The 27,575-nt window shown below is 37.3% G+C and overlaps 1 long non-coding RNA gene across 2 annotated transcripts in view; it reads right to left on the reverse strand.

Annotated features, from left to right (window-relative positions):
* Positions 1 to 21,991: 21,991 nt before the first annotated feature.
* Positions 21,992 to 27,575, reverse strand: part of LOC147375741 (uncharacterized) — a 629,781-nt gene continuing 624,197 nt past the window's right edge. The window contains exons 11-12 of one of the 2 annotated variants that reach the window (XR_015160408.1): positions 26,539 to 26,765; positions 21,992 to 23,332 (exon numbers count right to left, since the gene is read on the reverse strand). This is a non-coding gene — a long non-coding RNA (uncharacterized LOC147375741). The remainder of the gene's footprint in view (positions 23,333 to 26,538; positions 26,766 to 27,575) is intronic. The other variant, XR_015160409.1, reaches the window with a different exon arrangement.

Below are 27,575 nucleotides of genomic sequence, written 5' to 3' on the forward strand. Positions count from 1 at the left end.
CTTGTCAAGTCCCTAGAAATGTTCCCATGTTTGAAGGGCGTTATCTGGGCATAAAGAAAAAAAACAGTGTAATAGACATTGCTATGCATTTCCCTTTGACTTTTTTCCAATAGCCATAGCAAGTTAAAAAAAAAAAAGTTTACTTAGTTAATATTAGAATGCATTTCCCTAATAAAAAGGAAGACATTGGAAATAAGATTAAAATCTCTTTTGAAAACAAGCCCTGTATCGTATACCATTAACAGAAGTAATCATTGTCATCGATTTGATGTGTTTCTTCCAGGACAGTTTTCTCTGAATTTACACATACATATGGGGTAATAATTTTTCTGGTTTGGGTTTCTTTTATACACAAGTAATATGTATATATTTTTTGAAATTTTTTTCAATAAAGACTATCTTGTAACTTTTACATGAGGATACAAATAGATCTACCTCATTCATTTTTATTGTTGCACAGCATATGAAAGTGAGGGCATATCACAATTTATTAAATCTCCTACTCATGGGCCTTTGTGTAAGACGCATCAGTCGTGTTTGATTCTTTGCAATCCTGTGGACTGTATCCTGCGAGGTTCCTCTGTCCGTGGGATTCCCCGGGCAAGAACACTGGAGGGGGTTGCCACGCTCTCCTCCAGGGGATCTTCCCTATCCAAGGACTGAACCTGTGTCTCTCGTGTCTCCCGCATTGGCAGGTGGCTTCTTTACCACAAGTGCCACCTTTAGTTTCCCATGTTTTCCCATTACAAACAACGCTGCAGTGAATATTGTTGTGAATATGCTAATAACTTTGCTAGGCTATTGTTACAGATTTTATATTCTTGGGCTCTAAAATCACTGCAGACTGTGACTATAGCCATGAAATTAAAAGACGCTTGCGCCTTAAAAGGAAAGCTATGACAAACCTAGACAGTGTATTAAAGAGCAAGGGAACCCTCTTACACTGTTGGTGGGAATGCAAACTAGTACAGCCACTATGGAGAACAGTGTGGAGATTCCTTAAAAAACTGGAAATAGAACTGCCTTATGATCCAGCAATCCCACTGCTGGGCATACACACTGAGGAAACCAGAAGGGAAAGAGACACGTGTACCCCAGTGTTCATCGCAGCACTGTTTATAATAGCCAGGACATGGAAGCAACCTAGATGTCCATCAGCAGATGAATGGATAAGAAAGCTGTGGTACATATACACAATGGAGTATTACTCAGCCATTAAAAAGAATTCATTTGAATCAGTTCTAATGAGGTGGATGAAACTGGAGCCTATTATACAGAGTGAAGTAAGCCAGAAGGAAAAACACCAATACAGTGTACTAACGCATATATATGGAATTTAGAAAGATGATAACAATAACCCTGTGTACGAGACAGCAAAAGAGACGCTGATGTATGGAACAGTCTTATGGACTCTGTGGGAGAGGGAGAGGGTAGGAAGATTTGGGAGAATGGCATTGAAACATGTAAAATATCATGTATGAAACGAGATGCCAGTCCAGGTTCAATGCACGATACTGGATGCTTGGGGCTAGTACACTGGGACGACCCAGAGGGATGGTATGGGGAGGGAGGAGGGAGGACGGTTCAGGATGGGGAGCACATGTATACCTGTGGCGGATTCATTTTTATATTTGGCAAAACTAATACAATTATGTAAAGTTTAAAAATAAAATAAAAAAAAAAAAAAGCAGCCATCACTTTACCAAACAAGGACCATAGAGTCAAAGTGATGGTTTACCTAGTAGTCATGTATGGATGTATGAGTTGGACCACAAAGAAACCTGGTGAAGTGAACTGTTAGTTACTCAGTGGTGTCTGATTCTTTGCAACCCCATGAACTGAGACTTGCCATACTCTTCTGTCCATGGGATTCTGTCCCTGTCCAAAGAAAGCTGTGCATGGAAGAATTTATGCTTTTGAATTGTGGTGCTGGAGAAGACTCTTTAGAGTCTCTTGGACTGCAAGGAGATAAAACCAGTCAATCCTAAAGGAAATCAACTCTGAATATCATTGGAAGCACTGATGCTAAAGCTGAAGCGCCAATACACCTGATGCAAAGACCTGACTTATTAGAAAAGATCCTGATGATGGGAAAGATTGAAGGCAAAAGGAGAAGGGGGCAAAAGAGAATTAGATGGTGAGATAGCATCACTGACTCAGTGGACATGAAATTGAGCAAACTTTGGAAGATAGTTAAGGACAGGGAAGCCTAGCGTGCCACAGTCCATGGTGTTGCAAAGAGTCCAACATGACTTAGTGACTGAACAACAACAACACATAGAAGTGAGCTTGTGGAAACTTCAAAAGTGCTGTCTGTCACTTTATAATTATATATGCCACTATAAATGACATTAAAAATTTTAAAAATCAAAATGTCACAGGCATTGACCAATTAGAAAGGATATACAAAAGAGGCAGGCAGACACCAGCCAGAAGCATTCAGTGTGCCATACATTTTCCTTCTGCCCAGATGCCTGCTCTGGGATTTAAGCACTGGCATTTAAGAAACATTTTTACCCTCTTAAACATATTTTCTCGTGATCATATTTGGCTATTCGTGCTAGCAATGGTGCTCATTCATGGCCAAAAAATACAAGCCAAAGACTCTGTTTATGTGTGTGTAATGTGCATGTCATGGTTCATTATAGCTGATATAAAAATACATTATAGTTTTAATAAATATTATAAATCTATTAAAATATCTAAATAAAGAAAATGATAAGTAGTGAAGCACATAACTTTTAAAGAAATATTTTTAAATAATATGACACACACAAATGATTTGGTATCTTTCTCAGTAAATCCTAACTATTTTTTATCCATATCAGTCTTAATATTACCTACAGAATCTGATCTGGTACTTCTTTCTTAATCATTCAGATTTTTAGCTTGGGCCTTTTCTCGAATTTTATATGCTTCTAGTGCTTCAGGTCAGTTTCCCTCAAAAGCTTCTCTAGCTTTGTAAATTGTAACTATGCATTCTTAAGGAACTAATCCTGTGACTAGTCAGCTTTCATATTTGCTTAAAAAATGTCAAAAGTTTCAGTAGTCTTCTTAAGGCATTTCTTTCATCCTTTCCATGACATAGAATCACAAAAAAAAAAAAAAAAAAAAAAGGAAAAGAAACACATGGGGTATTCCCTTTGCTGAGATTTCAAAAACTCCTTGTGATTACTTCAAAAGAATCTGAAAGAAGTTCTTTTCTGTTTAATTATTAAACAATAATGAGGAATATTTCCTCCACAGTTTTTCTGTTAGAATAACAGGAAGTGGGAACAGCATGGCGTGTTGTAGTCAGTGAAGCATATTTCTATGCACCAAGTGGAACTCCCTAGCAAAGTAAAACAATACATCTCAGAACACCATTTCCTTTAGCAATACCCTAACAATAATCCCTACCCTTACATGTGATCCCTACCCTTGTACATGGGTATTGTCCTGCCAAAATTTTCATACTGTTAGAAAAAAAATTTATTAATTAATCCAATGAGAATTTTCAAAATCGGTTATCTGATGGTAGCCCTGAGAGAGAGGAGTATGGGTCAACCCTATTTTCTATGCCCATTTCCCCCAATCACTCAGAAATATAATTGTTTTGTACCTTCATGATCCAAAAGCAAATCAAAGTTGTATTTCATTCAAAGTGCTCATGGCAGATGGATCTTGGGAAGTAATTTCCAACCCATGATTTTAGAATCTATTAAACCTCTTGTTCTTATAATTATGTTCACATTTTTTCCATTACTTTACATAGATAGCAGAATAGAGCTGCAATTCTGATTACAAGAATGTTTCAATCTCATTACTTCTTCATATCCACTTTTTTCTCTTTAATTTCTAATTTGAAATATATTAAAATAGTAAAAAAATATTTCAATGATTCTAACACTAATTATTTGACAGGTCTAAGATCCTAATCTTTCAAACATCTTACTTATTTCAATGAAGCACATATAATTTTAAACATTAAGAAAAAATTAATTTTAATTTATTCTGTACATGAAGAACATTATATTTAGTTTGATAACACATTTGTCGATTCAAACTGAATTTGAAGGGGAGAAACAGTATACTGTTGGTAACCTAAAATCAAGGTTGCCTATACTAAGTAGTAAGGATGAACCTGACATTTTTATTTAAAACATGAAAAAATTCTACAAACTACGAGATAGGTGTGTTCACTGGTCACACATAACTCTGACCCTGGCTCTGCATTAGGTTGTTGGATACAATGTTGAAAAGGATCCAGACTTAAGAAACTCACAATATAATAAAATCCAAAGTGGCTGACACTAATAGATGTACAAATACTGGTGGGACATTATAGGTAGCAGTGATCCCCTCCTCCAAAGGGAACACTGGGAAGGGCTTCACAGGGGTGATGTTTTATTAGAATGAGCAGCAGCAGCAGCAGCAATTAGAATAAGCATACACTGAGATACATTTTAAATGAACTCGATATCCAGCTATTAATATCCACTTTAAGGATTGTTTTTCCTATATAGATAAATTTAGTTTCCCCCTACTATAGTAACGTGCAAGCTGTATCTACAGGAGGTCTTCACGAGGGGCAAATGCAGGACAAGAAAGCTTCTACTTTCTTCTTCTACCTTCCCCTCAACATCTGTTTCCTCTTTTGCAAGAAAAGCTCTCCTTCTAGCTGTGCTATGTTTACAAGATTGTGCTACAAAAAGAAATCATTTTCTCAATTTACATTTTGTAAATTCAGACTTTTGAGTGTATATGTATGTGTAAGTGTACAGTTGCTCAACTGCTCAGTCGTGTCCGACTCTGTGACCGCATGGACTGTAGCCCACCAGGTTCCTCTGTCCATGAAATTCTCCAGGCAAGAATACTGGAGTGGGTTGTCATTTCCTCCTCCAAGGGATCTGCCCGATCCAGGGATCAAACTTCCATTTTCGGATACTGAAAGTGAAAGTGAAGTCGCTCAGTCATGTCCCACTGTTTGGGACCCCATGGACACCAGGCTCCTCCGTCCATGGGATTTTCTAGGCAAGAGTACTGGAGTGGGTTGCCATTTCCTTCTCCAGGGAATCTTCCCGACCCAGGGATCGAACCCAGGTGTCCCGCATTGTAGACAGACGGTTTACCGACTGAGCCACCAGGGAAGTCCAAGGGTGTGTTGCCTCCCCGTCGGGGAATCGAACCCCGGTCTCTGGCGTGACAGGCGGGGATATTCACCACTATACTAACGAAGACGGCTTTACATTTAAATCAGTGGACTTTGAGTAAAGAAATTTTCCCTCCATAATGTGAGCAAGCATCTTCCCGAATGAAACAAAAGTGTGACCTTCTCTGAGCAAGAGGGAATTTTCTAGCAGATTGCCTTTAAACTTCATCTGAAATACTGGCTTTTCCTCATTCTTAAGCAGACTGCCTTTGAACTTGAACTGAAACCCTTTCGGAGTCTTCATGCTACTGTCCACTTCAAACTCCACAACACACACACACACACACACACACACACAATCACATTTTTTTGATTCATCAAGTCTCCACAATCACATGAAACAATTCCTTAAAAATAACTTCTTTCTATTTTATACACATCCTATTGGTTCTGTTTCTTGGGAGAATCATGACCAATGCATACAGTTCTTATAATTTGTTCTGTTTTAATTGGGAAAGAGTCACGTAGATAGATAAACTGTTCTGCCTTGGAGGGAAGGAGCAGCATACTTGGGGAAGGATGTGAAAGTAGAAAGGAAGAGTATTTTCAACAAAGCAAGGGAATAAAACTGGTTGGAGAAAACAAATGGAAAATTTTCAGGGCCTGTTACAATCGAGGCTTCTAAGAAGAAAAAATAAGACATCTAATTGTTTTTTTCTATAAGTTGACTTTACCATATTGTGGTGTATCCACCTTTCAATCTTTCCATGATCCCATTTTCCATTCATTGATTCCAAATCCTCAGTAAAAATCTACTCATTCATAGCCTTCAGTAGGTGGCATCTCAGAAAGTTAAGAGATTATATCAGTGTTGAGAAGTGTGATTCAACATGGAAACTAGATAGTTATGCAAGTGATAACATGTAGAGAAGTGACTGAGAATTTAGCAGAAGTAGCAATGTCTAGGAAAAAGATGAGCCCAAAGTTACTCAGGCATATGAGGAAAGGAAGACATTAAGTATTCCATCACCAGTAGGACAACAGCAAAGTGATTCTAGTGAAACTTGGGACTTTCAAATGTTTGACCCATGGATTATATTTCTCATTGTACCACATGGTTACTGAGGCCAATGCTTAGAAAGCAATAGAAAAGAAGGGAAGGAGGAAGGGGAGTAAAAAGGTAACAGGTAGAGATTAAAGAAAAGAAAAAGGAAAATAATGTAAAAGAACTACGTTCCAAACCCCACCTTTCAGTTTGTCTCTAATATTTTGGTTCAGTTCTGTTCAGTCACTCAGTCGTTTCTGACTTTTTGTGACCCCACGGACTGCAGCACACCAGGCTTCCCTGTCCATCACCAACTCCCAGAGTTTACTCAAACTCATGTCCATTGAGTCAGTGATGCCATCCAACCATCTCATCCTCTGTTGTCCCCTTCTCCTCCTGCCTTCAATCTTTCCCAGGATCAGGGTCTTTTCCAATGAGTCAGTTCTTCGCATCAGGTGGCCAAAGTATTGGAGTTTCAACTTCAACATCAGTCCTTCCAATGAATATTCAGGACTGATCTCCTTTAGGATGGACTGGTTGGATCTCCTTGCAGTCCAAAGGACTCTCAAGAGTCTTCTCCAACACCACAGTTCAAAAGCATCAATTCTTCAGCATTCAGCTTTCTTTATAGTCCAACTCTCACATTCATACATGACTACTAGAAATAGTCATATATTTTGATAATTTCTATAAAATTAAATATTTTCTGTGAAACTTTTGTAAAATCAAATATTTTCTGTGAAACTTCTGTAAAATAAAATATTTTGGTAACTTTCATAAAATCAAAGACTTCATACATGTAAAATCAAAGACTATATATCATCCAATGTTATACTATCCATCCCGAGCTAGCTCCAAAATTTCTTTTGAGCTACATCTCCCAGTAAATCTTTATGTTAAAACTCCATCCACTGGTTGCTGACCACTGGGACTAGTAAAGATTTATCCCAATTTTAATCAGGCAAACCCTCACCTTCTAGTGAAGGAGTAAAGCGTGGAGAAGGACTTTGATACAGTGCCTGCAGCTCCAATGCTGGCAGCTGGTAAGGTTAGGCATCTATCTTCTCCTTTCTGGATTTGATCTGGGTATGATAGGGTGCAAATAGAGTCCAGATAGTCTCCATCTACCCATCTAGGAAGATCTTACTGTAATCTTGGAGAGAAAATTCAATAATGCACTTCGGTATATATTATTTCAAATATATATATTATGTGTATATATATATATATATACACACACAAATAATTAGTATATATATTATTATGCTTGGCTTTTTACTTTATTGAAAAACCAAGTTATTTCTTCATTCTCTGAGGTTTCTCTTTATTGGTATACTGGAAACTCACATCTATTGCCCCAAATTGGGAAGGTTACAAATTTGAAAAGAAAAGTGTGCAAAGGGGAAATGCATTGGTCATAACAGAACAGACTCATCCTGTTCCAGCCAGTAATTGACAATTGTGATGATTTAGTTACTGGGATGAAATGCTGTTTCATGCACTAGGGAGAGTTTGATAAACAAAGAAAGAATCAATGTGATTTGGTCCCTGGCCAGATTTTGCCCCTTTGTCCTACCACTCTTTCTTTCATCACTAAGTTTCCAACATGGGATTGCAACACACCGAGCCTGTTCGCAACTTAGGGCTCTTACACCTTGCTTATCCGCTTGGAATGCTCAAATCTTAACATAGTTGGCTCCTTCTCAATATTTAGTCTCTGATCTGTTGTCACCTTCCTTAGAGCTTTTTCCTGACCCTTCTTAAAATAGCACTCAACATACCCCCAGAACACCCCCAGACACTTTCTATTTTCTGCTTACCATGTGTCATTATGTGACATCCATATGTCTCTATCTATCATCCATCTATCCTTCCATCTATCATCCATCTAATTATCTTTCTTTAAATGTAAAATATCCTAGTTTGAATCTAAATCTCATGAAAGCAAGGACCTTTTCCTCCAGATTCCTAGTCTATCCTTAGCATGTAGAACAGTATCCTACACATAGTAGGGATTCACTTATCTTGAATGAATAAGAGTATTTAAAGAGATTTTAAGAACAGTATGCATCTACTGTTCTTTGTTTCCAATACATCGGTCAATAACAAATGATTCTTATCTACTCTCAATATTGGACCAGTGAAACTTCTAGCTAAGCTGTTTTCATTCACTGTCTAATAAAGTTCTGCCTAAAATGTAATAAATGTATATGTAATTTAAAAATTTGAAACCATTCAGGCTTTTATACTAAATGTGATCAACCCCTTACCCAAATTAAAATGAATCATTAAGAATTTTTGTAATGTAAATCTCAAAATCCTTTTTCTTTGTTAAATAAAATTGAAAGGAAATGGCTAATTAGTCAATTTGAATGATTTCCAAATAACACACCAGCCTGTGTTTGTCTATACTACCAAGGTGAATTATTCATTAGCATTTATGAGAAGTGCCTGAAGAACACTAGCAGTGGGAGTAAAACAACCTAGAATGGTTTTTAAACGACCTTCCAAGCAACTTGGATTAACACTGGCATTATTCTCTCTGCGCAAATCGAGTTAAAATTTTCCATGTGTCAGTTCTCAGAAGAAGGCAGTGAAGGAGTGCTGTCTTGAGAGGAAAATGACCTTCTGCACCTCATACAATTAGATTCTGCTCCTTTCTCTGTATTTGGTGTCCATGTATATCTATGTGTATCTGGGCTGAGGAGGGAGAGAAAGAGAGAGAAACAGAAAAATTCAGAAAAGAGAAAGAGTCAGAGAGAGAGATAAGAGATGAGAAGGAAGACGAAGGAAAAAAGACAAAGATGAGTCAGAAAGAAATAGGAAGGAAAGAGAAGAGAGATAGGGCGTAAAAGAAAGGAAAGAAAGATAAAGAAGAGATATATGAAATTAAATCTAGAAAGCAGAAGGAAGAAAGGGGAGAAACAGGACTCGAGGAGGAAATGTATGATAAAAGGGATAGATTCTGAGGCAGGCTCTCCCTGGAGCTGACACACCAGGTTGCCAGGCTCCCAGGAGTTCTCCCAGGTGTGTAGGGTCATCTGACTTAATACAGATTAAAAGTGTAAATTGCAACACAAAAAGAAAAAAAAAAAGAAGTAATTGTCATATTTCTTCTCTCCTGTGAGGTCACACTCTCTGAGCCTGCTGCTAGGCACACCCCTCTTGTTTAATAAAATTGTATTAACTTTATCCCTGCCCTTGATTTGTGGCTTTCTCACGTTGTGAGGAATAAATAATAAATGATTGTAAAGCACTTGTACATATGAAATGCCACATAAATGCTTAATAATAATCAGCTTAGGCCAGGAAGCCAGGGGGGTTGAATAGAAATCATTGCATACAGCCGTTCTTGTTTATGGGACTAAAATCGTCCTGTGTGCTGTCTCCACTTCAAATCATACCACAGATTCAATTTTCACCCATTCAAGAATCCACTTCTCTGCAAACTAAACAACCTTTGTTCCTCCAGTAATGTCATGTGTAATGGTAGAATGTAACTGCCACAGCCCAGCTCTGCCTTTTCATTTCAGCTTGTTTTCTGAGGCAGTGCTTTCCTTGTTACCCTTCCAAATCCCCATGTGCGCTATTTTGAGTCATCATTTCTTACCCCTCAGGGATGCCTGTTATACTCTGGTTATCTTCGGAAAAATATCTGTTTTCTAGTCTTGGATTTCATTGTGTTTGCTTCTGGGAAATCCAAGGTAGCTAAGATGTTGTTCCTTGATGCTCTTCATTCATGCATTTCTTTAATCATTTATTCACTCAGCACGAATGGAGTGTTGTGCTAGGCATTGAGGATACAGTGAAAATCAAGAAGGAGAGAGTCTGCATTCTGTAAGAAAGACAGGCAAGGTGAGTCTAGCAGAGTTTGGGAAATGATCCAGTCAGAGTAAGCACAGGGAGCTAAGGGGAGTTAGCACGTAAGCAGTACGAAGTAGGAAATTCTGCTAGGGTCTGAGTTGATTTTGCTTTCTCCTTTTGTGTTCAAATGTCTTTAAAAGTTTTTCTGTGTGGTACTTAACATGGCTGAAACTCTCTCGGTTTGACCTGGCTGTGGATAGAAGGAGGCAGTGCAGACCCAGGGAGACAGCCTGGACTGCCCTTTCCGCCTTGTCTCAGGGGAGCACAGGCACCCTCCGAGTCACCTCTGTCTGCTTCAATTTCAGGTAGAACTCAACCTTTGAGAGTTAGAAAGACTTGGTCTTTTGCTGATGGGACAATCTACTTTTAACCTGGAGTCTATATTTTCAAAAGAAGATATTGTCTAAACTTGTATTAATATGCTGCTGCTGCTAAGTTGCATCAGGCGTGTCTGACTCTGTGCAACCCCATAGACCCCACCAGGCTCCCCATCCCTGGGATTCTCCAGAATCCCAAGAATCTGGAGTGGATTGCCATTTCCTTCTCCAATGCATGCCATGCATGCACGCTAAGTCGCTTTAGTCATGTCCGACTCTGTGTGACCCCATGGACAGCAGCCCACCAGGCTCCCCTGTCCACGGTATTCTCCAGGCAAGAATACTGTAGTGAGTTGCCATATACTTAATGACAAAAAAAGGGACATGCCTACTGAAAAAAAATGAAAGTAAAGCAAAAATAAATTAAGTGCAATCAGATCACCCACTGGGACCATTTTTATCATTTAATGTATATCCTATCATTCTTTCCATGCTTATATCATATAAAAAAGTACCTTACACACATATTCCTTAACCCCATAGCATTACATTTCTCATCAGTGTGAATTATACTATACTTTGCAGAATACGTATTATTTTATTGCCTATTTTACTTTTTACACAAAATATAAAAAATACAGTTTCATATCAAAAATATACTTAAACATGATTTCTGTGACTCCATATTCTATTATGTATGCCAATTATTTCAAACTTTTAGATATACAATTTGCTGAGATAAATTCCTAAAATTGAAATTACTAGGTGATATGCTATGTTAAAGTTTCTGTTACATTGCCAAAACGCATTCCAGAGATCAAACTGGCTCACAATCTCATCTCCCATTGATCAGACCCCTGCCCATGCCCCTTATCCTCTCTTATCCCTGAATACTCCCCTTAGCCAAAATCAAGTGCTCTCAAGGAAGATAGGCTTGAAGCTCAACAATTTTCATTTCTCCTCTACTTTCCCATGTGTTCCCTTGTGGCATGAGGATTAGTGGGCCTTGGGTTTTCAAACAGGTGGAGAAGGCTGTAGTGTGTATAATTGCTTTTGGTGAAACCATCAACGTCCACGTTTAGTTCTTCCTGCTCCACTTCCTCCAATTCAATTAGGCTGTTCTTACCAGAGGGAGAGTTTTCAAAGCATCAGATGAAGTGTTACCTCATGATTAATAATTCATGACAAGAAATGAAGATCGGGAAAGGTAATAATGCCCTCCAAGCTGTTTTTCTCCACCACTCCCTTGTTCTCTTTCGCATAAAATGCTGTGTCTCAATCATTAAAACAAACATACAAAGTTTCACTGCCCCATAAACCAAAGATCCAAAGCAGGGATTCATAAACTTTTTGAAGTTTTAAGCTGCTTCCAGAATCTCATGAAAGCTGCAGACTCTCTCCTGGTGGAAAAAAAAAAAAAAACCCGGTGTTGCAGCATGCACAGATATTGTACTTCTAATTCCCATGGGGCAAGCACCCCTGGAAGATCATTCAAAGACTCTCTTGGTAAAAATTTCTGGTCAAACAGGCTGGAAAATAGGACAAATCCAAAAGGAATGAAAAGTCGGATGAATAAGAAATTTCATGTGCCTTGCCTCTATTTTCTGTGCCCCAATTTTTAATTAAACAAAGCACTTTTCAAGTGTTATTTATTTCAATATTTAGGTGTTTACAAGGGGTCCAGAGAGGTAACTGAAAATTAGAAGAGCAGATTTTGGCAAATATATACCTTACTGGGCAAATCAAATAGGGATGAGGGTAGGGGCATGGTTGATGTTGAAATCTATTTGCAAGAGTACTATAGAGGCTGCAGATTTTTTCTTGCCAAATGCTATCAGCCATAAAATATCCAAGGCAGTGGGTCACACCCACTCCTTCATGCTCTACTACTTGGCATTTCTCTAAGTTCTTCCTCAATTGTCATATCTCCACAGGCCATAACAAGGGACAACAGTCAGCAGCAATTCAATTTCGGCCTCCATCTGCTGGCAATAAGAACATAAGGGGGAAATTAATGTACACTCACACACTTGTTATTATAATAGCCCAAATTTGTTTTTATAGTATGACTTTCTTCCAAGGAAATCAAAAAACAATTTATATTCAAATTCCCAAATAGCAACTCACCTGGTAGATGGTTAAAACAATCATCTCCATTTTTTGAAGGCACAGAAATGCTAAAACATTGTCAAAGGCCACATAGCACTTTCATGGCGAAAAATGCTTATTAGAACAAGTCTCTGGAAATCATTCTAGCATCCCTTAAAATTGACATCTAATATGCAAGCCAGAGTATGTTATATTAATAGTTAATCATATTATATTAACATATAGCAAAATATTCCTGTTCTACTAGTTAACCTAGTGTTTCTTCACTCATTTTACTCTGTTTAATTTATTCTCCTTCCCTAAACCCAGGACTCATGATTTTCCATTTATGAGCCCTATGATGCTGTACAAATGACTTAATCTCCCTCTGCCTCCATTTATACCTCTGCAAAATGGAAGTAAAAAGAGACGTCAACTCATACACTTGTCATGAGGATTAAATGAAAAATTCTTAGAAGATCTTCTGTATAGACAGAGTGTCATTAAAATTTGGAAATACAAATACTGTAATTTTATGTTTTTTAAATATTGATAAAAAATGAATGGATCGAGTTGATACTGCTATGCAGATGAAATGGCTGATAATAACAATGAATAGCAGAACTCTTTAATGCACATCATTTTGAAAGAACTGCCATTTCCCACAGCACAACTGGAAAGCTGGTTCAAAAATTCAGAGATACAGACAGTGTGTTGGACAAACACTTTTGTGAATTATCATCCATTTCCAACAAGGTGAATGAGACTGGCATAGCCATGGCTGTGACCAGTCCAAAGAGGTCAACTTGCCAAAGATTCAAGGAATTGAAGTTACCAGCAGAATGGTACAAGAGAGTTCCCAGATACATGCCCTTCAATCGTACATAACGTAAGTTCTACAAAGTTTATGGGAACATGATCCTGACCATCATGATAAGGGGCAATGCACTGAATGTATCAGGTCAGATCATTGAACAAAATCATATATTGTAATATAGATAACTACTTTTTATGCATTTTTGCCTACGTTTTCATACTTTTTGGCCATCTATAGTAAGTACTTATTAAATATTTATTAGTGGTATTCATTATTTAAGGAAAGAACAAAGATGTTTCATAATTCACTATGTTTTCATTTTAGATATAATCACATTTTGGCACCAGCAAGTAAAGACAGAGAAATCACTAGCTAGTACTAATGATTCTGCCCCACTCAGTTGGTCCCCTATTGACTTCTTTCTTCATTAGCTTGCTGATACCCCTCAAATCTTTAAGAAAATACAAACAGTGAAGTGTGTCTGCACATGTTTCCTATCCTTCTCCCAAGAATCAAAATTGAAATGTGAATCTATCTGCATATTTTTTCTGTTTCCTAATGTTGATTTCCTTCTCATAAAGAGATAAAGTCTTGAAGTTGACTTAGACTCATGAAAATACTATACTAAGGAGCTGAAAATAATTATACAAATAAAACCAATATCTTTATACACACACAACACTAAAAGCAATTTATTTCTGATCACCTGTGTTATGCTCTCTGGAGAAGATTTAATGACAGATTTCTGATGAGCAATTCCATAAAAGCAATTATGAGCAAATTATACATGGGGCAATTTTGAAAAACCTGCCTTTGCTTATGCTCACCCTCAATAAAGATACAGAGAACTTTCCGAACAGAAGATATACATATATTATGTAGTAAAAATAATATGTAGCATGCTGTCATGTCAAATGGACCTATTTTACCAGGTACTTCACATTGATCTTAATTCTCTAGCTTAGACTTATTCAATCTGGCCAAAAAAGGAAGTTCAAGAAATGTTTATTGCTAAAATGCTGATGAGCTTCAATGGTAACAGGGGTGATCAAGTTTAAAGGGTCAAGTGTCAAAAGGACATCAATAGTGTCATAAAGCAGTCTTTCTACAGGATCTATTAAAGGAAAGTCAAGTCTGAAAAAAACTGAAATATTTAAATTGCCATTTTCAAGCATATCTGAATTTTAGTCTGCCATCTAGCAGAAACTGAGTTTCAGAGACTAGAGAGAGGCTAGTAGCTCAATCAGTAAAGAATCTGCCTGAAGTGCAGGACACTTGGGTTTCATCCCTGGGTCGGGAAGATCCCCTGGAGCAGGAAATGGCAAACCACTCCAGCATTCTTGCCTGCAAAATTCCATGCTCAGAGGGACCTGGCGGCCTACAGTCCATGGGGTCACAAGAGTTGGACACGACTTAGCGAATAAACCAATACATATGTATAATCTCTGAAATTTTGTACTTCCTATGAATATGAGACTTTAGGGAAATCAGAGTGTCATGGACAGCAACAATGGCTAAAATACAGGCATGAAGACCAAAGGCTTTTTAATAAGTTGATTAGTAACTAGTGTAATAACAGCAAAGACTGTTATAAATGGATCAGATCAACCAGGAAGCTTTTTAGTAACCATCCACAGGTATTATTCTTAGCCATAACTGTTCACAATTTTATTAGCAACTTGATGAAAGAAACAGAAGGTAGAATTTTTAAATTCAATATAGCACAAAACTGAAAGGGACAGATAGTATTTTTTTTTAAGACAGGAGTTCAGTATAGAGAAAGGATAGGTTGAAATTTTGATGTTAAAAAAGAACAGTAGGAAGACTTAGAGTTTCAGTGTGATTTCCAGCTTAAAAGATACCCTAAAATTAGTATAATTTAGAAGAAGTAAACAAAGGAATTATTAAAAAGAGTGTGTATAGGGAAAACCATAAGGGATTGTGAAATACCAGAAAGAATAAAAAACTCAACCACCCCTTGTACACCTGAAAGTGTGAGAAGAGGAGCTGATTAAGGGGACACTGATACACAGAAGGATGGATGGAGAAAGTCGTCTAAGTCAGAGGAGATTGGAGGAAAGAAATAAGGGGAATAAATTTTTTGACCTCACTTTTTTCCTTTCCTCCAGTCTCCTAGGGCTCCTCATCCACGAAGCTGAACTAAAAATCAGAGAACAAGTAACTCATTGATGTTATGATTCCTGGGGTAGAACCCAGAAATCTGTATTTTGTTCACAAATATGGTAATGGTTTGGATACAACCCAAAGTTTGAGAACCATCAGAGTCCAGTGCAACTCTGAGTCTTGCTTTACTGTAAAGATCAGAAAACTGTTTATGCAAAGAGCCAGAGAGTAGACATTTTAGGCTCTTTGGGCAATGTAGTCTCTATTGTAGCTACTCAAGTTTGCCTTTGTAGCACAAAAGCAGCTTAAGCAAATGGGCTTGGCTGGAATTAATCCCAGCAGCTTGGCTTTGACCCATATGCTGTAAAACTTAAATTAAAAGCCTTTTAAATACACCGATAATTACACTTACTATATCATCATTTATTATCAATCAACAATCCCTGACAAATTTTCTGTGGTCTCAATAATACCAGAAGTGAAATTTGACAAAAGTCTATCCCAGAAAGTTTCATCTAGGAAACTCATATTCCAGGAAGACAATCTATTATGATACAACAGGGAATATTAGAACTTTTATATATAGTTACTTTTTATTGTATTTGTTTTAAATTTCTATTTTCAAATACTTTAAGATGTACCTAAAGAATTAGTATTTTAGTACATGGGAGTATTTATGAATTAAATAAATTACTCTGTTTATTGAAAAGCAACACTGGCAAAGTAAGGGTCTCTGAAAATCCACCCTTCCATAAAAGCGATGAGAACACTGATAAACAATTGTTAAATCATCTTTTTTAAGAACTACTGGAATTAACCGAAGACTTTCAACAACCCAAGGAGTGTTTATTCAAGAAAACTGGTTGAATCTCAGTAAGAATATTGAGCTTTGTGGCATTTTAACTTACTGTATTCCCATCTTCTTTCTCCCAGGTTTATAATAGCCTTAAGAACCATTCACTTTGGAACCATGGTAACTAAAAAACAGCAGTCCAGCAGTCATGGGAATGGACCAAATGGATTTGGAACTCTCCTAAAAATCCATTCCCAAAGAAATGTCATTATCTGATCTGTCTTGGAGCTTCATGGTAAAAAACATTCCCAGAGCTTGTTCTTACTCAAACTCACTTAGAGCTCAGTGGATGAGGAAAGTCCATGGGGCATTTGTCTAAAATAGTCAGAGATAATAGTTTAACCTCTGTCTCCTAGGACAGCAATGCCAGTTGGGGTAACTGAGCAGCCAAAAAATTAAAAGGGAAATGAGATCTCCATGAGGGTTTTTGAAGATACCTAACATTTTTCTGGGGACCTAGAAGGCCATCTGCATGTATAGCACAGTGACACATGCCACAGAAAGACTTGATGAGGTTCTACTCTCTATCCATAGCTGATCTTAAGGATCTGTGCAAGCAAGAACTAAAGGCTAAGGTACAAACTACTCCAGCGTTGAACGCCTACTCCAACACACACACTGGGTCCAACAGAGGTGAGAAACTTACTGGTTCAGGCCATTCAAGAAAATCTCTGTCCAATCACTATCTGACCAGAAAGATAACTAAGCAGAGAGGAAACTTTAATGGCTACACATAACAAAGAGTAAGGTATTACATAATTGCCCAGAAAATTCACTAAACAAATAAACCACAACAATAAGAACAGTCTGGGGGAGGAGGCAAAGATTTATTCTCAGAGCTACCATGCTAGGTTACTTAAAATGTCCAAGTTTCAACAAAAGAATTACATGATATATGAAGAAATAGAAAAGCATGTCCAAGAGTCCAAATACTGGACTTACAAGACAAAAACTTTAAATCAGATATCATATACATGCTAAACTAATGAAATAAAATTACCTTTTAAAAACTAAAGGGAAGTATGATAAGTCTCACACCAGACTCTTAAGAGTCTCTTGGACTGCAAAGAGATCAAACCAGTCAATCCTAAAGGAAATCAATCCTGAATATTCATTAGAAGGACTGATGGTGAAGTTGAAGCTCCAATACTTTGGCCACCTGATGTGAAGAGCTGACTCATTAGAAAAGACCCTGATGCTGGGAAAGACTGAAGGCAGGAGGAGAACGGGACAATGGTGGATGAGATGGTTGGATGGCACCACCGACTCAATGGACAAGAAGTTGAGCAAGCTCCAGGCGATGGTGAAGGACAGGGAAGCCTGGTATGCTGCAGTCCTTGGGGTCAGAAAGAGTCAGATATGACTGAGTCAACAACAACAGAACAGAAAATATGAACAAAAAATAAAAATTATGAAATGAAACCAAACAGAAATGCTGGAGCTTAAAAGTCTGATTGTTAAAATGAAACATTCATTAGAGTGGAATAAGAGCAGATAAGAACTGACAGAAGAAAAATAAGTATGCTTGAAGATAGGTCAAATGAAATTATCCACTTTGAGGCATAGAAAAAATAATTAAAGGAAAATTACCAGAAACTCAGAAGCCTGATAGATACTCTGATGTGAAAGTTCCAGAAGAAAAAGAGAGAATCAGAAAGGGCAGAAACAATATTTGAAGAAAGAATAGCTGAAAACTCCCCAAATTTGATGAACCTATACTTAAAAGAATCCTGAAACACTACTAGTAGGATAAACAAAGGAGATCCATATCTAGAGACATCATAGCCAAACTGTCAAAAGACAAGGAGAGAACCTTGAAGGAGCAATAGGGAGAGAAAACAAACTCAACATGCACAAGTAATTTTCAATGAGAGTGACAACTGACTTACCAAAAACCAGGAAAACTAGAATGTCGTAAGGACGTGATAAACTCAAAGGACTGAAATAAGACTATAAACAACAACAACAACAAAACTATTGGTCAAAAATAAAGGTAAAATTAAAACATTGCAAGTAAACAAAATGAGAAAATTAATTGCTAGGGAGCCTGCCTTAGAAATACTAAAGGGAATCCTTCAGCTTGAAATAAAAGGACACTTCAGTTCAGTTTAGTTGCTCAGTCATGTCTGACTCTTTGCAAACCCACAAAGTGCAGCATGCCAGGCCTCCCTGTCCATCACCAACTCCCAGAGTCCACCCAAACCCATGTCCATCGAGTCGGTGATGCCATCCAACCATCACATCCTCTGTCGTCCCCTTCTCCTCCAGCCAACAATCTTTCCCAGCATCAGGGTTTTTTCCAATGAGTCAGCTCTTCACATCAGGTGGCCAAAGTATTGGAGTTTCAGCTTCAACATCAGTCCTTCCAATGAACACCCAGGACTGATCTCCTTTAGGATGGACTGACTGGATCTCCTTGCAGTCCAAGGGACTCTCAAGAGCCTTCTCCAACACCACAGTTCAAAAGCTTCAATTCTTTGGCACTCAGCTTTCTTTATAGTCCAACTCTCACATCCATACATGACCACTGGAAAAACCATAGCCTTCACTAGACAGACCTTTGTTGACAAATGTCTTTGCTTTTCAATATGCTGTCTAGGTTGGTCATAAGTTTCCTTCCAAGGAGTAAGTGTCTTCTAATTTCATGGTTGCAGTCACCATCTGCAGTGATTTTGGAGCCCAGAAAAATACTAGGCATTAGTTTTAATCCACAAGGATTCATAAAGAGTACCAGTGATGGTAACTCAGTCCAGTTCAGTTCAGTCACTCAGTCATGTCAAACTCTTTGCAACCCCATGGACTGCAGCATGCCAGGCTTCTCTGTGCGTCACCATCTCCCAGAGCTTGCTCAAACTCATGTCCATTGAGTCAGTGATGCCATCCAACCATCTCATCCTCTGTTGTCCCCTTCTCCTCCTGCCTTCAATCTTTCCCAGCATCAAGGTCTTTTCCAGTGAGTCAGTTATTCTCATCAGGTGGCCAAAGTATTGGAGTTTCAGCTTCAGCATCAGTCTTCCCAATGAATATTCAGGACTGATTTCCTTTAGGATGGACTGGTTGGATCTCCTTGCAGTCCAAGGGACCCTCAAGAGTCTTCTCTAACATCACAGTTCAGAAGCATCAATCCTTCAGCATTCAGCTTTCTTTATAGTCCAACTCTCACATCCAAATACGACTACTGGAAAAACCATAGCCTTGACTGGACAGACGTTTGTTGGTAAAGTAATATCTCTGCCTTTTAAAATGCTGTGTAGATTGGTCATAGCATTTCTTCCAAAGAGCAAGTAACTTTTAATTTCACGGCTGCAGTCACCATCTGCAGTGATTTTGTAGCCCAAGAAAATAAAGTCTGTCACTGTTTTCATTATTTCCCCATCTATTTTCCATGAAGTGATGGAACCCAATGCAATGATCTTAGTTTTCTAAATGTTGAGTTTTAAGCCAGCTTTTTCACTCTCCTCTTTCACTTTCATCAAGAGGCTCTTTAGTGGTTGTAACTACACAGGTAAATATGGAAGACAGTACAAATATATTTTTGTTGGTAACTAATTCCTCTATCTCAGTTGAAAAACAACTGCATAAAGCAGTATTTATAAAGCTATTTTGATGGACTTGAAATGTATAAAGACATAATTTGTATGTCAATAATAACATAAAAGAGTGGAAAAGCAATGGGGCTTTGTTAGAACAAATTGTTTTGTATACTATTCAAGTTAAGTTGGTACTAATAAAAACTAGATTGTTATAAACAAGATGTCAATTGTACTCCCTAGTGAAGTTACTAAGAAAATAACTTTAAAAACCCCTAATATTCATAAAACAAACAGCAAAATAATTACATACTAGGAACTACATAGTTAATACCAAAGAAGGCAGTGATGAAGATAAAGGGAATAATATACGTATGGAAATCAAATAGCAAAATGGCAAACCTAAATCTTCCTTCATCGACCCTAGTTCATTGCTAGTGGAAATATGTCAATGTAATCCCTTTAAAAAAAGCTTATCTCAAAAAATTGAACATACAGTTACTTTATGACCCAGTCATCCCACTCCTAGATGTATATCAAGAGAAATTATACACGTCCACACAAAAACTTGTACAAGATGTTCACAATAGCCAAAAACTGGAAAAAAACCCCAAGTGCTCACCAGCTGATGGACAGGTAGACAAAATGTGGCATATCTATAAAATTGAATGTTATTTTAAAGAAATAACAGCTGAATATTTTTCAAAATATGATAAAGACACAAATTTAAAGATTTAAGGACCTCAGTAATTCCCAATCAGGAAATATATGAGAGAATCATACTTAGATATACTAAAATAAAACTGCACAAAACCAAAGAAAAAGAGAAAAATAAACTGAAAACAGCCAAAGGAAAATGAAGCATTATATACAGAGAGAAAAAATAGATCGTTATACCATTTATTTACCAGAAACTTTGGGACCCAGAAGAGAATAGGGAGATATCATTAAGGTGATGAAATCAAAATATCAAACAAACAAAATCTTTCAACAACTAGGAATTCTATATCTAGCAACAAAATCCTTCTAGAATGTAGGGAAAATACATTTTTGGATTAAAAATATATATTAGAGAATTTGTTGCCAGCAGACATAAATTAAAAGAATTGCCAAAGGCAGGTCTGAGACTAGAGAAAATTAAGCCAATTGGAAACTCATATCCTTAGGAAGAATAAAGACTATTGAAAATGGCAAATATGAAGATAAACAACTAATCTCTTTCCTCTAAATTTCTTTAAAATTCATATGATGATTTAAAACAAAAATTACAGAATTATCTCATGGAGTTTATAGTGTATACAGAAATAAAATTTTATGTCCATGAGAACATAAAGTGAGAGATATTGTATGAGCTTATACACAACTGCAACATTCTGCAGTTTGCATAAAATGGCATGATATTAGCTCTAGATTCACTGTGAAAATGTAAAGATGTATTTTGAATACCTAAAGCAATTACTAAAAATAATGCAAGTAAATATAAATGAAAACCAATAGATAAGTTAAATTGCAATTTTAAAAATATTTAAAAATCCAAAAAAGACAGAAACATAGGAACAGAGGTAATTAAAGGCAAAGTAAGTAAAATAAGGGAAATTATCACGATAATGGCAGATTTTAATGAAATAAAAAACAGACAAGCAATACAAATATCACTAAGGCTAAAACTTGATTTTCTTTAGAAGATCAACAAAATAATAAGCCTCTAGTTAGACTGATCAAAAATAAATAAAGAACACAGGTTACCAATAACAGGAACAAAAGCGTTGCTATCATTGCTTATCCTACAGACATTAAAAGGACATTAAAACAATATTACGATCAACTTTGTATCACAAACTTATTGACAATGTAGATGAAATAGATAAATCCTGGGGGCAGAGAGGAACAGCTTACAAAAACTGACTTTAAATTAAACTGAAAATCGGAAATGTCCTACTATTAATAAAGTCAAATCAATCATCAAAAGACTTGCACAAGGAAAACTCCAGGTGCAGATGATTTCATTTGTGAATTCTACCAAAATATAAGGAAAATAGTACCAAATTTACACAAAAGCTTACAGAAATTAGAGGAAGAAAGAATATTTGCTAACTTACTTTATGAAGGCAGCATAATCTTGATACTGATATCTCACAAAAAATATTAACAAAAAAATTATAGACAAATATCTCTCATGGACATAGATACTTAAATCTTCAAAAATACTTAATAAAATATTATTGAACCAAATTATAGTTTTATTCAAAATAGCCCAATCAGATGTCCATAAATGGAAACATAAATCAATTGTGACATATTTATACAATGAAATATAACTCACCAAAAAAAAAGGAACAAACTATTAAAATACATGATATGGGTGAATATCAGAAACATCATGCTGAGTAAAAGAAATCTTATGATATTTGTCTTTCTCTGACTTATTTCACTTAGTATTATAATCTCTAGCTACAAATGGTAAATATCATACATATTCAGTTCAGTTCAATCACTCAGCCATGTCCGACTCTTTGCAACCCCATGAATTGCAGCATGCCAGGCCTTCCTGTCCATCACCAACTCCCAGAGTTCACTCAGACTCACGTCCATCGAGTCAGTGATGCCATCCAGCCATCGCATCCTCTGTCGTCCCCTTCTCCTCCTGCCCCCAATCCCTCCCAGCATCAGAGTCTTTTCCAATGAGTCAACTCTTCGCATGAGGTAGCCAAAGTACTGGAGTTTCAGCTTTAGCATCATTCCTCCAAAGAACACCCAGGGCTGATCTCCTTCAGAATGGACTGGTTGGATCTCCTTGCAGTCCAAGGGACTCTCAAGAGTCTTCTCCAACACCACAGTTCAAAGGCATCAATTCTTCAGTGCTCAGCCTTCTTCACAGTCCAACTCTCACATCCATACATGACCACAGGAAAACCCATAGCCTTGACTAGACGGACCTTTGTTGGCAAAGTAATGTCTCTGCTTTTCAATATGTTATCTAGGTTGGTCATAACTTTCCTTCCAAGGAGTAAGCGTCTTTTAATTTCATGGCTACAGTCACCATCTGCAGTGATTTTGGAGCCCCCCAAAATAAAGTCTGACACTGTTTCCACTGTTACCCCATCTATTTCCCATGAAGTGATGGGACCGGATGCCATGATCTTCTTTTTCTGAATGTTGAGCTTTAAGCCAACTTTTTCACTCTCCACTTTCACTTTCATCAAGAGGCTTTTTAGTTCCTCTTCACTTTCTGCCATAAGGGTGGTGTCATCTGCATATCTGAGGTTATTGATATTTCTCCTGGCAATCTTGATTCCAGCTTGTGCTTCTTCCAGTCCAGCGCTTCTCATGATGTACTTTGCATAGAAGTTAAATAAGCAGGGTGACAATATACAGCCTTGACGTCCTCCTTTTCCTATTTGGAACCAGTCTGTTGTTCTGTATCCAGTTCTAACTGTTGCTTCCTGACCTGCATACAGATTTCTCCAGAGGCAGGTCAGGTGGTCTGGTATTCCCATTTCTTTTAGAATTTTCCACAGTTTATTGTGATCCACACAGTCAAAGGCTTTGCTTATATGTAAAATCTAAAAGAAAAATGATACGAATAACATATTTATAAAATAGAAGCAAACTCACAGACATAGAAAACAAAAGTATGGTTACCAAAGGGGAAAGGGCAACAAAAGGATAAATTAGGAGCTTGGGATTAACAGATAAATGATACTTTATATAAAACAGACAAGAAAAAGGTTATACTCTATAGCAGAGGGAACAACATTCCATAAGAAAAAGAATATGAAAGAGGATATATCTATAGCTCCATATAGGTATACATGCAACTGAATCACTCTGCTGTACTAACACTACATTGTAAATCAGCTATGAAAGTATGAGAGTATTAGTCGCTCAGTGGTGTCTGACTCTGTGACCACTGGCCAGGCTCCTCAGTCTGTGGAATTCTCCAGGCAGGAATACTGGGTTGGGTAGCCCTTCTCTTCTCTGGCAGATCTTCCCAACCCAGGGAATGAAGTTGATCCTGAAGTAAATCAACTATACTTCAGTTTAAAAATAAACAAACAAATAAATACTTACTGCTAATTTTGAAGTTAGCCAAATTCACAGAATTATGAGAGAGTACCCATCGTTGAAAAAAAGAGTTGAAGCTAAAAAGTCTAAATGGTTTATTGAAATCCACAAAATAAAAATATCAAATATAAATGGGGTTCCATTCCAAGCAGAACTTTCTGAGGAGCATAAAAAATAACTCACAGTAGCATTACAGAGGCTAGACCAGGAGAATTATTTATATATCAACCTGTCTCCCACTGATTAGGAGATGTACTTGGAAACATTAACATCGTGATACCTCTTGGTTTCACAGGCTGATTGTTCCTACCAGCTTCTTTTGTAAAATGAGAGAAGCCCAGCCAGAAATGAAAGACCTTGAGTTACTAGGTCCTCTAGTGTCTGAACAAGACACTGTCAGCATGAGATGGGTGGAAGGCTCAAGAAAATGTCTATTCTAACCATGGCTGAAATCAGAGGTGAGACAAAGATGATTTTACTCAGGACATGAAGATGAGTCTGATGTTTCTCTGATAGATCTTCCAAGATCTGTAAGCTTTGCAATTCATAATTAATTTCCTTCCATCCTCCCACTTTGCCCAATTCCCCAGAACTTCTTTTGGAAATAGTGACTTATGTTTCTGCTTACATGGAAGAGCAATTTAAACAATATTATTGGTGAAGGCAATAGGAATATTAAGAATAAACCAATGCATATGTGTAATTTTCATCTTTTTTACCCCAGGAGCAAAGGATACTAGTTATTTTAAAATATATGTACAAGAATTCATATGCTAAAAAATTCTCATCGTTAAAAAATAAAAACTATAAGAAAAAAAATGAAACTAGGACTTCTTTATGTAGTTTAAATTCTCACTTCTATGTTACACTATAACTTTCATATTCTTGAGTTTTTGCTGTCTGGCATACCTACTAGGCCAGACATTTGCTTATTTGCTCTCAACTCTTATTCTCTCTTCTGTGCTTTTCTGTATATCGAAAGTTAGAAGTCTGCAAGGTACGTTTCTCAGTTCTCCTTGACTGCTTTCTTTCTGATGAGTTCTGCTAATAGAAGGTACTAATGAGAAATAAGAAGAAAGCAGAACAAACAGAGGTTCCTCCTTTGGCTCCAAAACTGTGGCAGTAGCTGGCAATTGCTGGCAGTTCTGTAGTAGCAGCAGGAATAGGTTGATTGATTCTAGATCAAAGAAGAGTGGGCATAGGTGGTCACTTTTCCTTGGTGTTAGCTTTGTTCCTCCAACTCTTTTTCCTTTTCTTTTTTGCTATCTTAACCTTTCCAGTATTCATCAACATGTCTTTATATAACATTCTCTCTCTTGGGAGTGACCATCATTAAAAATCTACAAATAACAAAGGCTGGAGAAGGTGTGGAGAAAAGGGAACTCTCCCACACTGTTGGTGGGAATGCAATTTGGTAAAACCACTATGGAGAATAGTATGGAGGTTCTTCAAAAGACTAAAAATAGAGTTGCCATACAGTACAGTAATCTAACTTCTGGACATATATCCAGAAAAACCTATACTTTGAAAAGATCCATGCATCCCTATATTCATAGCATCACTATTTACAAACAGCCTATATGACCAATGACAGATGAATGGATAAAGGTGTTGTACATATATCCAATGGAATATTACTAATCAATAAATAGAATGAAATAATGCCACTTGCAGCTACATGGATGGACCTAGAGATTATCATACTAAGCAAAGTAAGTGAGAAGGAGAAAGATAAATACCGTATGATGTCACTTATATGTGGAATCTGACATATGACACAAACGAACTTATCTATGAAACAGACTCAGACATAGAGAATAGACTTACGACTGCCAAGGGGGCGGTGCAGTGTGGGAGGAATGGATTGGGAGTTTAGGACTAGCAGATGCAGACTATTATATATAGAATGGATAAACAACAAAGTCCTATTGTATACCATGTAGAACTATAGTCAATGCTGCTGCTAAGTCTCTTCAGTCATGTCTGACTCTGTGCGACCCCATAGACGGCAGCCCACCAGGCTCCCCCATCCCTGGGATTCTCCAGGCAAGAACACTAGAGTGGGTTGCTATTTCCTTCTCCAATAATAAACCATGACAGAAAAAAAAAATTCTCTCTATTGGATGTTTCTATAGTGAATTTTGTTTCCCAGATTCTGAATAATAATATATTTTTTGAATAATTCTTAGTTCAAATTAGCATGACTTTATTACATTGCAAATAGGGCTTCTGTAGTAGTTCAGTCAGTAAAGAATCTGCCTGCAATGCGAGAGACCCAGGTTCTATTTCGGAGTCAGGAAGATTCTCTGGAGAAGGAAATGGCAAAGTGAAAGTGGCTCAGTCACATCTGACTCTTTGTAACCTTAAGGACTATACAGTCCATGGAATTCACCAGGCCAGAATACTGGAGTGGGTAGCCTTCCCCTTCTCCAGGGGATTTTCCCAACCCAGGGATCAAACCCAGGTCTCCTGCATTGCAGGCAGATTCTTGACCATCTGAGCTATCAGGGTAGGCAACCAACTCCAGTACTCTTGCCTGGAGAATTCTATGGACAGATAAGCCTGGCAGGCTACAGTCCATGGTGTCACAAGAGTCAGACACGACTGAGTGACTAACACACACACACACACACACACACACACTGTCTTCTGTACATTTCACTTACTTTTTTGCACCATGCAACCTAAGACTTCGTCTACTCACTCTCCTTCTGTTCCTCCTCTCCTTTCACAAGTAGCAGATCCACTTCTCAGTAAAGACTCTCACTATCTTGTCCAGCTCCTTCCAATTTATCTTTACAGGCACACAGGAAATAGCCATAAGGATCCCCTAGAACTGATAATTCGGTTTGCTGTTGCTTATCTGACAGCCTTAACACACACTGATGGGAAGTGAGGTTTAGACAGATTACTCCAGTGGTTGGTTGGAACCTGAAATTGAACAGAAATATCTGGAAGCAGGAAGAACAATATAGAAATCTTCCTTTAAAATGTATTTTAAATAGTAGTTCACCAAATTTAGAAATTGTTAAGAGGGCTTTTATTTCCATACTTTAAAAAGTAAATTTATTTTAAAAATATGTACAAAACTAGTGCACATTCATAACACAGCAATCAGGATAATGAACAGAACAAAAGATACTGACAGCATGTGAACGGAATGAAGAAGAAAACAACACGAAGGATCTTAAGAGTGGTATACAAAGTGGGAACTTGGCTTCTTGTACTAAGATCAACTAATACAGGCTACAAGGACACAAATTTCACCTCGATCAAAAGCTTTTACAATAGATTTACAAAGCAAATAGCCCCTTTGTGGGATATTCAGAAAAGGACTTGACCACTTGAATCACAGGCCGGATGGCTGGAGTCTAATAATTTTGAGATTGTTCTAATGCTGTTAGTTGAATTCACAACAACTTCAGTAAAACGTAAGAATGCACTTCCTATCATTTAATTTCCTTTTTCCTAAGATCATTCTTATATTCATGGTGATGTCAACAGAACATGCCTGCAAGAAAGCACCCCCTCTGAAAATGCCTGTTTACTGTGTCTCAGTGAGGGCATAAATCCATATCTCAGTGGAGAAGAACATATGGTGCCCAAAGAAAGGAAGAAAATATATTGGTTTTAAAACAACTAATTAAAGCTGGTGACTGGACCAGAAATACCTTCCACCTTTACACTAAAACATTTCAAATTAGTTTCTAATTGACATAAAGTAGAAAACTTAAAAATAGT

This window comes from Bos grunniens, chromosome 3 (genome assembly GCF_055505025.1).
Source record: "Bos grunniens cultivar Pamir isolate PY7600 chromosome 3, Bosgru_T2T1.0, whole genome shotgun sequence".
NCBI classification, from domain to species: domain Eukaryota; kingdom Metazoa; phylum Chordata; class Mammalia; order Artiodactyla; family Bovidae; genus Bos; species Bos grunniens.